This window comes from Oncorhynchus mykiss, chromosome 3, assembly GCF_013265735.2.
Source record: "Oncorhynchus mykiss isolate Arlee chromosome 3, USDA_OmykA_1.1, whole genome shotgun sequence".
Classification (NCBI taxonomy): Eukaryota; Metazoa; Chordata; class Actinopteri; order Salmoniformes; family Salmonidae; genus Oncorhynchus; species Oncorhynchus mykiss.
Genome location: NC_048567.1, coordinates 66,182,914 through 66,194,178, shown reverse-complemented (window position 1 = coordinate 66,194,178; position 11,265 = coordinate 66,182,914). Strand labels below are relative to the sequence as shown.

The 11,265-nt window shown below is 42.7% G+C and overlaps 1 pseudogene; it reads left to right on the top strand.

Moving 5' to 3' along the window:
• The first annotated feature begins 691 nt into the window (after positions 1–691).
• LOC110520425 lies at positions 692–11,063 on the top strand (annotated as a pseudogene).
• Positions 11,064–11,265: the final 202 nt, after the last annotated feature.

The following is an 11,265-nucleotide window of genomic DNA, read 5'->3' as shown; positions in this document are numbered from 1 at the left end:
GTGATTCAACATGTGAGAGTACAAACAGAGAAAGTGTGTTGTTCTTATTGTCTAACTCTATAAACCAAAGCCTCTGGCCAACACAGTACAGCACAGCACACAGAACAGTCTGCCTTGTAAAAGTCTGTTATGTTGATGGTGTTTGGATGCTGTGCTCTGGCAACCAAACCACTACAGTGTTGGATACTCAACAGACAGTGTTGCTTTTTTTCAGATGATGTAGTAAGACGAGGGGATAATTGGTACTGTGACCAGACAGCACTAAAGCGGCACCAGGGTTTGTCGACCATCCACTAAAAGCCTACATATCAGTGAAACTATGTTTTAGTTTTTCTAAGAAAAAGAGTAACTGAAAAATAATAGAATGATGTGTGTGTGGGTAGCATTACCTGGATACTTTGGTCCTTTTGAGGCTTCAACTAAATGTATTTGCACCGCTAACATACATCATGTAAACTCATTTCAGTTGGGTTCAAAGGCAGTCCAATATGTTTGATCCTGTGAAGGTTTTATGATGTTTTTCTTGGCTCACCTGAAGAGTAATGTACAGTATACACCTGAATACACTTGAATGATCCCACCTCTCTCTCACGCTCTCATTCTGTCTCATTCTGTCTCCATTTACTCTCTCTCCCATACTCTAGGTCAGAGGAGAAGGTGAGAAGGTCTATTTCTTCAACCGTGACGCTATTTCATCAACCGTGACAGGCAGAAGATCACCACTTCCTGTGCCAAGGGCAACAGTTTTCTAGACCTGGTCGTCGACCAAAACGTATATATCGATGGCTTTGGTAAGTTTGGTGTGCCATGGTGGATGTGGTCAACAGACAAGTGGATACAGTCCTGGTTAAATGCTTTACTGTATATGGTGCATGCACTGTTGGCATCCTGGAAATTGCCAACATGGGTCCATATTTCTGATGCTGTGTTTATTTGATAAGATCCAAGACACATTTCCCAGAATAAGCTGAGAAGAAGATGGAGGATGGTATGGCATTGTGTCCATATTAGGGCATGTAGTAAGACTGTCACCCTCTCACTAAGAGTGGCACTTCAACATGCTGCCCATTTACCTCTGGCACTCTGGGCACGTTTGGTTGGTTTCCACTAAATATTTGCATGACTTTATATGGATGAGCCCCAGGATCAAACAGTCTATCCAGACATAGTGATAGAACCGATGGAGGGAGGCAGAGAAGAAGCAGAGAGAGAGAGGGTCAAAGAGAGGGGATGAACACAATATGCGTCAGCAACGTCACCTTTGATGTTTGCAAGGCTTTCTTTCTCGCTCTATATTTCCCTTTCTCTTCCTCTGTCACTCTTTTCTGCTCTTTTCTCGTGCACATCTGTCCTATTTAGGCATTGACATGATACAATCTGGATCCCTGGAAGGACTCTGTGTTAAAAAGAGAAAGAAAACCGGTCTGGTGTTCTCTTCTTTTGCAGATGTCAGGACTTCAACATTGTTAATTTTAGAGTAATCTGGTGAATAATTTTATGTTAAAAACATTTCCAAAAGAGACACTTAATTGTCTTGATTTTCACATGCTGTTATTAACACTGTCCTCAGGTTAGGTACTTGTCGTATGTGTGTAAGAAATGTACAATTATTAGTTTTTATGAGGAAAAACCTACATTTCTTGCATTATTAGTTAATTCTTAGTGACTACCGCATAAAGCTGGTTGACAGAATGCCAAGAACATGCAAAGGGTGGCTCCTTTGAAGAATCTAAAATATATTTTGATTTGTTTAATACTTTTTTTGTGGTTACTATATGATTCCATATGTGTTATATCATATTTTTGATGTCTTCACTATTATTCTACAGTGTAGAAAATAGTAAAAACAAAGAACACCCTTGAATGAGTAGCTGTGTCAAACTTTCCACTCGTACTGTATGTTTTTTTGTGTTTTTCTTACTCAGACTCCCGTGACCCTTTCAAAACTCCCGGCGACCCAAATTTTGGTTGTGACCCACCAGTTGAGAATCACTGCTATATAGGACCTCTATGGCAGGGCTACTCAACTCCCGGCCCTCAAAGTATTGCTGGATTTCTACTAAACTAACACCTCGTGTCAAATCATGTGGGGCTCGCAATGGCCTGCACAGCCACAAGCAATAACCTAAATGCAACCATTAAGTTGGACAGGCATATCTGGCAACCCAGACTAATAAAGAAGAAACTCAAATTGGGTGCAAAGTTATCAACAATGTTGATGGAGGGCCTGGAGAAAGTAGTTAAGCCAAAGAGGCCCTGGGTGGTGCTGCAGAAAGAGTTCGTTAGTGGGTGGAATGTGGCTACAGAACAGTGTAAGAGGCGCGAAGGGAAAGGAGAGAGGGAAGGAGAGAGAGAGGGACTCTATTCGTTCTCAATCCTACTTGGACCATGTGATGCCAAGGCTGGTAAAAACCAAGTGCTCCGATAACATTCTCCTTATTCAGAGAGAACTCTCCTCTGGCAGAAGGAAGGATGTCCTGAATGGAATGTGCATTTCATAGGCTGAACTGATTTTAATGGACTGTTTCTGGGCAGGTCCAGGGTGTGGGTGGAACTGTGTTTTGAATGAACCCAACGCGTGGCTCAGCCAGGTGTAAAGTTCCCAACCTCTCGCCTCTTTCTCTCTCCTCACAGTGAAAACCGCTACATGCCTTAGAGTAGACCTTAATCCAGTAGCTCCAGAACTTTATAGTGCCTCCTCTGAGCCTTCTGGACGTCCATGTCCCATCAAATGAACAAAACAATGTTTTTAGCTCCAACCACACACATGGCGCCTCACTCACCCACTCTCCCCATACTGAAACTGCAGGGTGAAGGTAATAAAATGATGTGTTCCCCCAAACGTTTCAATCAAATGAACTAAATGAAAGTCAGTCAAGTCTTGGGCTCTGCTCTACCAATAGATCCTGATATACATCATCCCTTATCCCTCACCCTTTGAGCTGGAAGAATTTAGAAACATGATGTCCTAAACCAGCAATGTACAGTGCACTGTAATGTATTTCCATTGTAATGTAATCAACATCTGTAATGTACATGATCTAATCCAGTACAGAGTGGTCTGTAATGTACATGATCTAATCCAGTACAGAGTGGTCTGTAATGTACATGATCTAATCCAGTACAGAGTGGTCTGTAATGTACATGATCTAATCCAGTACAGTGGTCTGTAATGTACATGATCTAATCCAGTACAGAGTGGTCTGTAATGTACATGATCTAATCCAGTACAGAGTGGTCTGTAATGTACATTATCTAATCCAGTACAGAGTGGTCTGTAATGTACATGATCTAATCCAGTACAGAGTGGTCTGTAATGTACATGATCTAATCCAGTACAGAGTGGTCTGTAATGTACATGATCTAATCCAGTACAGAGTGGTCTGTAATGTACATGATCTAATCCAGTACAGAGTGGTCTGTAATGTACATGATCTAATCCAGTACAGAGTGGTCTGTAATGTACAGTCTCATTGTATTACATCCTTTTCCTTTGTAGTTCCCCAACGCAAATTCTTTAGAAACATCTAGTCCAGTTTAAACTTCAGCAGTAACAGTTGAGCAAAGCTATACAGTCATTACATATCTTACAGAAGTATAACTCCAAGGTGACACATTCAAACCTGTGTAGTATGGCTACCTTTGTTCTACCTGGTTTCAACACCCAACCCTGTGTACTCTGCACATACCGTTCATAATGGAGAATGGCCTTGGATATCATTCCAACTAGCTCTCACAGTCTCACGTCAGAATTAGATGTGCATCCATGTTTCTCAAATGTCAAAAGTGGTTAAGTTTAGGCATTAACTCCACATGTTTAAGGTTATGGTTAAGTTTAGACATTAACTCAGAAATCTTAACTCTGAATGGTTAAGGTAAGGCTTCAGTTATACAAAAGTTATATTTAAATCCAAACTGGTTCTCTAGCAAATTAGTAAGAATGTCTCACCCTATGTTCAAGAATGGCCTTTTCCCCTTTATTCAGATTACAACCTCTCTCTTTCAGTTATTTGAAAAGGAAATTATCTCCCAAATTGCTATTTTTAAAACAAGCCATAGAAAGTTTGTTGCAATTTCAATTTAATGCACTAGAAAAGAAAGAACAAATAATACAACAAATATTCTGGTTAATCTCAAATATATTAATTGTTAAAAATACTTTTTTTTTAAATAAAAAAAGGTATAATCTTCAAAAATGATATCATAAATAGGACTTGTGGAGTTGTCACACATGCAGCTAACAAAAACATATGGAAATGTCTGCTCTACCCAAAATTACACCCAACGAATTGTTTTTTGCATTACCGCAAAAATGGAAGAGGAAAGAGGAAGGGGAAAAAAGTAAGGAACTTCTCTGTCGGCCCTGCATTAAAGACAATAATTGGTTAAAGAAAATTGTGATAAATAAAAAGTATACCAGTTTCTTAAGGACCAAACAATTGACAGCGGGGAGAACAAGAATTTGAAACACTGCCGATTTTGCAGGTTTTCCTACTTACAAAGCATGTAGAGGTCTGTCATTTTTATCATAGGTACACTTCAACTGTGAGAGACGGAATCTGTGTGTGTGTGTGTGTGTGTGTGTGTGTGTGTGTGTGTGTGTGTGTGTATATATGGTTTGCAATAGGCTTAAAACAAACATCTCAAAGACAATTTTCTATCACTGGATTTGAACTTGCAACTTTTGGAATCAGAGGCAAATGCTTACGCCAATTCACAACACCCCAGCAAAACTGAAACCCACTTGAAGGTAACAGAACTCAATGTTGCTCCTTGTGGCCATTTTCCACGTAATCTCCCGACGTCCTCAGACATGGATGGATGTCAAATACTGACTTGTATCACAGGTGACCTTCATTCACATCATCACATTGATATCCTAATAAAGTATCATATTCTCATCCATTCATCCCGTAGTCTCTGAGGGATACAGCCCATATGATGGTGATGCAGAGCCAGAATTAGCTCATGGCTTTGTAAGGTCTTTGTAACCATCAACAAGCATCAACAAAGAGAGATGCTAGAGGTGCTCAGCAGTACCATCAGAAGGGCCAGTACTAATTGGAGCTGAACTGACTGGGGAGGTCTTACCTCACTCGCCTGACCTGTGTCCCTGGAATTAATTATTCTCTACAGTGAATTACATCCAACATAATAAGGCATTATTATGACATAATAGGGCATTCCGTTACTCAGAATGGAGTAATTTTGGAGGCTGGGGGGTTTGCCAGAATGACCCACCCACCACTAACCCCCTACACTCAACTCCCCAGATAGCACAGCGTCAGAGTGTCTAGGGATTCATCCAGAACCAGACGTGATATTAATTTAATGCTTTACATTGATATAGCACATTTCACTAGGTCTAAATTCATTAGCTATATTGATATAGTATAAGCTGTGTCTTGACAGTTTGATTGTGTGTGTGTGTTCCCCAGGTGTGTGTGAGGGGACCCTGGCCTGTTCCATCTGTCATGTGATCCTGGATCAGAAGGGGTACGACCATCTGGGGCCCATCATTGATGAGGAGAATGACATGCTGGACCTGGCCTTTGGCCTCACTGACATGTGAGTCTCGCACGCACATGCATACACACACGAAGGCATACATACACACACACGTAGGTAGGCATTCCCAAACACACATTGACAGGAATATCAATGTGGCTTAAGGCCTCACAAGTGACACACTTGCTGATGCATACACATCACATACTTTATACTCTCTCCGAAACACACAGAACACCTACAGTATGAACATGTTGAGCCTGGCCCATGGCCTAACCAGTACGTGAGTGACAGCTGGCTAACACCTTCACACCTTTTCATTAGTCACGATACCTCAGGTAGGTTTCAGATGCCGGGTGAGATGAGCAGATTAAAGATATAATCATACTTTGACTATTGACGATTGTTTCTGCCCAATTCACTTCACATTAGAAAATTGTACAAACTCCCCTCAGGTGACAAATCAGATAAGTACAGTTATAAAACATTTTCTGATTAAATATGTGTTTTTTCTCCCTCACAGGTGCTCTGTGTCAGCAACTTGAGGCTCTCAGCCACCTTGTAGTTTTTTAAAAATGTTTTAATTCACCTTTATTTGACCAGGTAGGCTAGTTGAAAACAAATTCTACAAACAAAACTACAACTGCAACCTGGCCAAGAATAAAGCAAAGCAGTTCGACACATACAACACAGAGTTACACATGGAATAAACAAAATGACAGTAAATAATATAGTAGAAAAAATCTATTTATAGTGTGTGCAAAAGAGGTAAGATAAGGTAGGTAAGGCAATAAATAGGCCGTGGTGGCGAAGTAATTGCAATATACCATTTAAACACTGGAGTGATTGATGTGCAGAAGGTGAATGTGCAAGTAGTGATACTGGGGTGCAAAGGAGCAAAATAAATACAGTATGGGGATGAGGTAGTTGGATGGGCTATATTACAGATGGGCTATGTACATGTGCAATGATCTGTGAGCTGCTCTGACAGCTGGTGATTAAAGTTAGTGAGGGAGATATGAGTCTCCTGCTTCAGTGATTTTTGCAGTTTGTTCCAGTCATTGGTAGCAGAGAACTGGAAGGAAAGGCGGCCAATGGAGGAATTGGCTTTTGGGGTGACTAGTGAGATATACCTGCTGGAGCACGTGCTACGGGTGGGTGCTGCTATGGTGACCAGTGAGCTGAGATAAGGCGGGGCTTTATCTAGCAGGGACTTGTAGATGACCTGGAGCCAGTGGGTTTGGCGACGATTATGAAGCGAGGGCCAGCCAACGAGAGCATACAGGTCGCAGTGGTAGGTAGTATATGGGGTGAAGGATTCTTTGTTGCGAAATAGGAAGCCGATTCTAGATTTAAGTCGAAAGTCTTTGCCAGGTCGATGAATACGGCTGCACAGTATTGTCTCTTATTGATGGCGGTTATGATACCGTTTAGGGTGTGGCTGAGGTTCACCCATGACTAGCTCTGAAACCAGATTGCATAGCGGAGAAGGTATGGTGGGATTCGAAATGTTCGGTAATCTGTTTGTTAACTTGGCTTTCGAATACCTTAGAAAGGCAGGGTAGAATAGATATAGGTCTGTAGCCGTTTTGGTGTCTCCCACATTGAAGAGGGGGATGATCGCGGCAGCTTTCCAATCTATGGGAATCTCAGACGATACTAAAGAGTGGTTGAACAGGCTAGTAATAAGGGTTGCAACAATTTTGGCAGATTATCTTCAGAAGAGAGGGTCCAGATTGTCTAGCCTGGCTGATTTGTAGGGGTACAGGTTTTGCAGCTCTTTCAGAACATCAGCTATCTGGATTTGGGTGAAGGAGAAGTGGTGGAGGCTTGGGTGAGTTGCTGTAGGGAATGCCGGGCTGTTGACAGGGGTAGGGGTAGCCAGGTGTAAAGCATGGCCAGCCGTAGAAAAACGCTTATTGAAATTCTCAATTATAGTGGATCTATCGGTGGTGACAGTGCTTCCTAGGCTCAGTGCAGTGGGCAGCTGGGAGTAGGTGCTCTTATTCTCCATGGACTTTACAGTGTCCCAGATCGTTTTTGAGTTTGTGCTACAGGATGAACATTTCTCATTGAAAAAGCTAGCCTTAGCTTTCCTAACTGCCTGTGTATATTGGTTCCCAACTTACCTGAAAAGTTGCATATCACTAGGGCTATTCGATGCTAATGCAGTACACCACAGGAAGTTTTTGTGCTGGTCAAGGGCCGTTAGGTCTGGAGTGAACCAACGGCTATATCTGTTCCTGGTTCTACATTTTTTTGAATGTAACATGCTTATTTAAGATGGTGAGGAAGGCACTTTTAAAGAATAACCAGGCATCCTCTACTCACGGGATGAGGTCAATATCATTCCAGGATACCCAGGTCGATTTTAAAGGCCTGCTCGCTGAAGTGTTTTAGGAGGTGTTTGAAAGTGATGAGGGGTGGTCGTTTGACCGCAGACCCATTACGGATGCAGGCAATGAGGCAGTGATCGCTGAGATCTTGGTTGAAGACAGCAAATGTGTATTTGGAGGGCAGGTTGGTTAGGATGATATCTATGAGGGTGCCCGTGTTTACGGATTCTGGGGTTGCACCTGGTAGGTTCATTGATAACTTGTGTGAGATTGAGGGCATCAAGCTTCGATTGTAGAATGGCCGGGGTGTTAAGCATGTCCCAGTTTCAGTGACCTAGCAGCATGATCTCTGAAGATAGATGGGGGGCAATCAATTCACATATGGTGTCCAGGGCACAGCTGGGGGCAGAGGGTGGTCTATAACAAGCGGCAATGGTGAGAGACTTGTTTCTGCAAAGGTCGAATTGTTTGGGTACAGCCCTGGATAGTAAGACAGAACTCTGCAGGCTGTCTCTGCAGTAGATTGCAACTCCGCCCCCTTTGGCAGTTCTATCTTGGCGGAAAATTTTATAGTTAGGGATAGAAATTTCAGGGTTTTTGGTGGTCTTCCTAAGTCAGGATTTAGACACGGCTAAGACATCCGGGTTGGTCGAGTGTTTTAAAGCAGTGAATAAAACAAACTTAGGGGGGAGGCTTCTAATGTTAACATGCATGAAACCAAGGCTTTTACGGTTACGCAAGTCAACAAATGAGAGCACCTGGGGAATAGGAGTGGAGCTAGGAACTGCAGGTCCTGGATTAATCTCTACATCACCAGAGGAACAGAGGAGGAGTAGGATAAGTGTACAGCTCAAGCCTATAAGAACTGGTTGTCTTGTACGTTTGGAACAGAGAGTAAAAGGAGCAGGTTTCTGGACGTGATAGAATAGATTCAAGGCATAATGTACAGACAAAGGTAGGGTAGAATGTGAGTACATTGGAGGTAAACCTAGGCATTGAGTGATGATGAGAGAGATATTGTCTCTAGAAACATTTAAACCAGGTGATGTCATCGCATATGTGTGAGGTGGAACTAAATGGTTGGTTAAGGCATATTGAGCAGGGCTAGAGGCTCTTCAGTGAAATTAAACAATAATCACTAACCAGAACAGTAATGGACAAGGCGTATTGACATTGGGGAGAGGCATGCATAGCCGAGTGATCCAGTGAATGGTTGGGCTGGCTGGAGACACGGCGATTCAGACAGCTAGCAGGCCGGGGCTAGCAAAGCTAGCAGAAGGGCCTTAAAGGGACGTCGTGATGGAGGAAAGTCTGTTGTAGCCTCCTCGTGCGGTTCCGTCGATAGACCAGTCATGATGGATTAGTAGGGTTCCGTGTAGCAGAGGGGTTCAGTCCAATTGGCAAATGGATCTATTCAGCTAACAGTCCAATATGCTCTAGACAGCTAGGAGGCCGCGGCTAGCAGGCTAGCAGATGGGCATTCAGGATACGTTGCGACGGAGGGGCCTGTTGGAAAAAAAACCTTGGGCAGATTACATTGGTGGTCCAGTCGTGATGGATAACCAGGGCTTCGTGTAGTAAAAGGAGCCCAGGCCGATTGGCAAAATAGGAGTAGTGGCACGAGAAATTGGCCGATGGACCTATTAGCTAACAGTCCGATATGCTCTAGACAGCTAGCGGGCCGCGGATAGCAGGCTAGCAGATGGGCATTCAGGGGACGTCGCGTGACGTAGGAGCCAGTTGAGTAACCCCATCAAGCAGATTTTGTCGGTAGTCTTGTCGTGAAGAATCGGCAGGGTTCCGTACCCCGTACCGGCAGTAAAAGGGGTCCAGGCCAGTTGGCAGAATAGGTATTGTAGCCCAGGAGTTGCTGATGGACCTCTTCAGCAAGCCAGGATGATGGCCCTAGCATGGGCTAGTTCCAGGCTAATTGGTGCTCGGGACAGAGACGCTAGCCAGGAGTAGTCACTCGGATTGCAGCTAGCTAGCTGCGATGATCCAGGTGAGACTCTTGTCTGTCTGTAACATTTAACCTGGTCAAGACCAGATCTTTCCACCTGGCGACCTTTCACATATCTAACATGATTATCCAGAAAACATCATTACTAATCTAATGTTATTCTCTAGAACACATCATTATCTGACACTGACTGAGTGCTTAATTCTCTACTAATGAGGAATGTTTCATCCCAGTCTGATCTTTAACAAACATGCTTCTTCCACATGGCTCCCATCCAGTTTAAGTAAAAAAACAGTTAAAACAGTAACTCAGACATGTAGAATGATAACATAACATGTTACGTAAGGTACATTCACATGTGAATGTGAACATACTGTATGTGCACTTATCATGCTAGCATGGTTACAGACAGTTTGCTTTAGCTGTCTGTAGCATTCAATTATTATCTCTTATTTTTAGGGGGGAGCACGAGTCCCCGAAAGAGCCAAACCAAGCTGCTAGTGGAAAGGGAATAGATATGATAACATGATTCCTAAAGTGTGTATAATGACCTTGTCCCTGTACCTGCTGTCTCCTGTCCTGCAGGTCTCGTCTTGGTTGCCAGGTCTGCCTATCCAGAGATCTGGAGTGAGTAACAGTCCGTTTGCCAGACGGGGTGAACGACATAGGCGATCTGATGATGCTGGACCTACACTGTAAAACAAATGGTGTTGTTTTTACAATATTATACAATAAAAATAACAGTACTGTATTCATTATTTACAGTAAATTGCCGTAAATCGCAATGCACTGTGGGTGATTTTAGGCATAACTGGTAAATTATACCGTAAATTCTAAATAAACTTTGTTTTAACAGTACATTACTGTAAAGAAGTGCTGTATTTCGAAAGGTACTGTAATTCCACCCCACAGAATACAGTACCTTACCAGTAGTTGGTGCATGGTATTGTTGTTTCATGGTGTTGTTGTCTCATTTTGAGGAATGCCTTGTAAGAGGCTACATTTTTTGCAACCGTTAGTTAGAGTGATCTGGTGATGTAGAGTGATGTAAAGTGATATACCAATGTATCTGATGTGTGGCAACAAGTCCTAAACCTTAAACGGTTGAGTATTTGCCGTACCCATTGGCCTGTAGTCACCGCCAGTTTGGAAGACTTTGTTAAGGATTCTAGAAGTGCAAGTGATATAAAATATAAAATATTAATATATACTGAACAAAAATATAAACGCAAAATGCAATAATTTCAAAGATTTTACTTAGTTACCGTTCAGGAAATCAGTCAATTGAAATAAATGAATTAGGCACTAATCTATGGATTTCACATGACTGGGCACCGGTGCAGCCATGGGTGGGCCTTGGAGCACTTAGGCCCAACCACTTTGCAGCCAGGCCCAGCCAATAAGAATGAGCCTTCACCCACAAAAGGGCTTTGGAGGCAGCTTCTGGTATAGAAATGAACA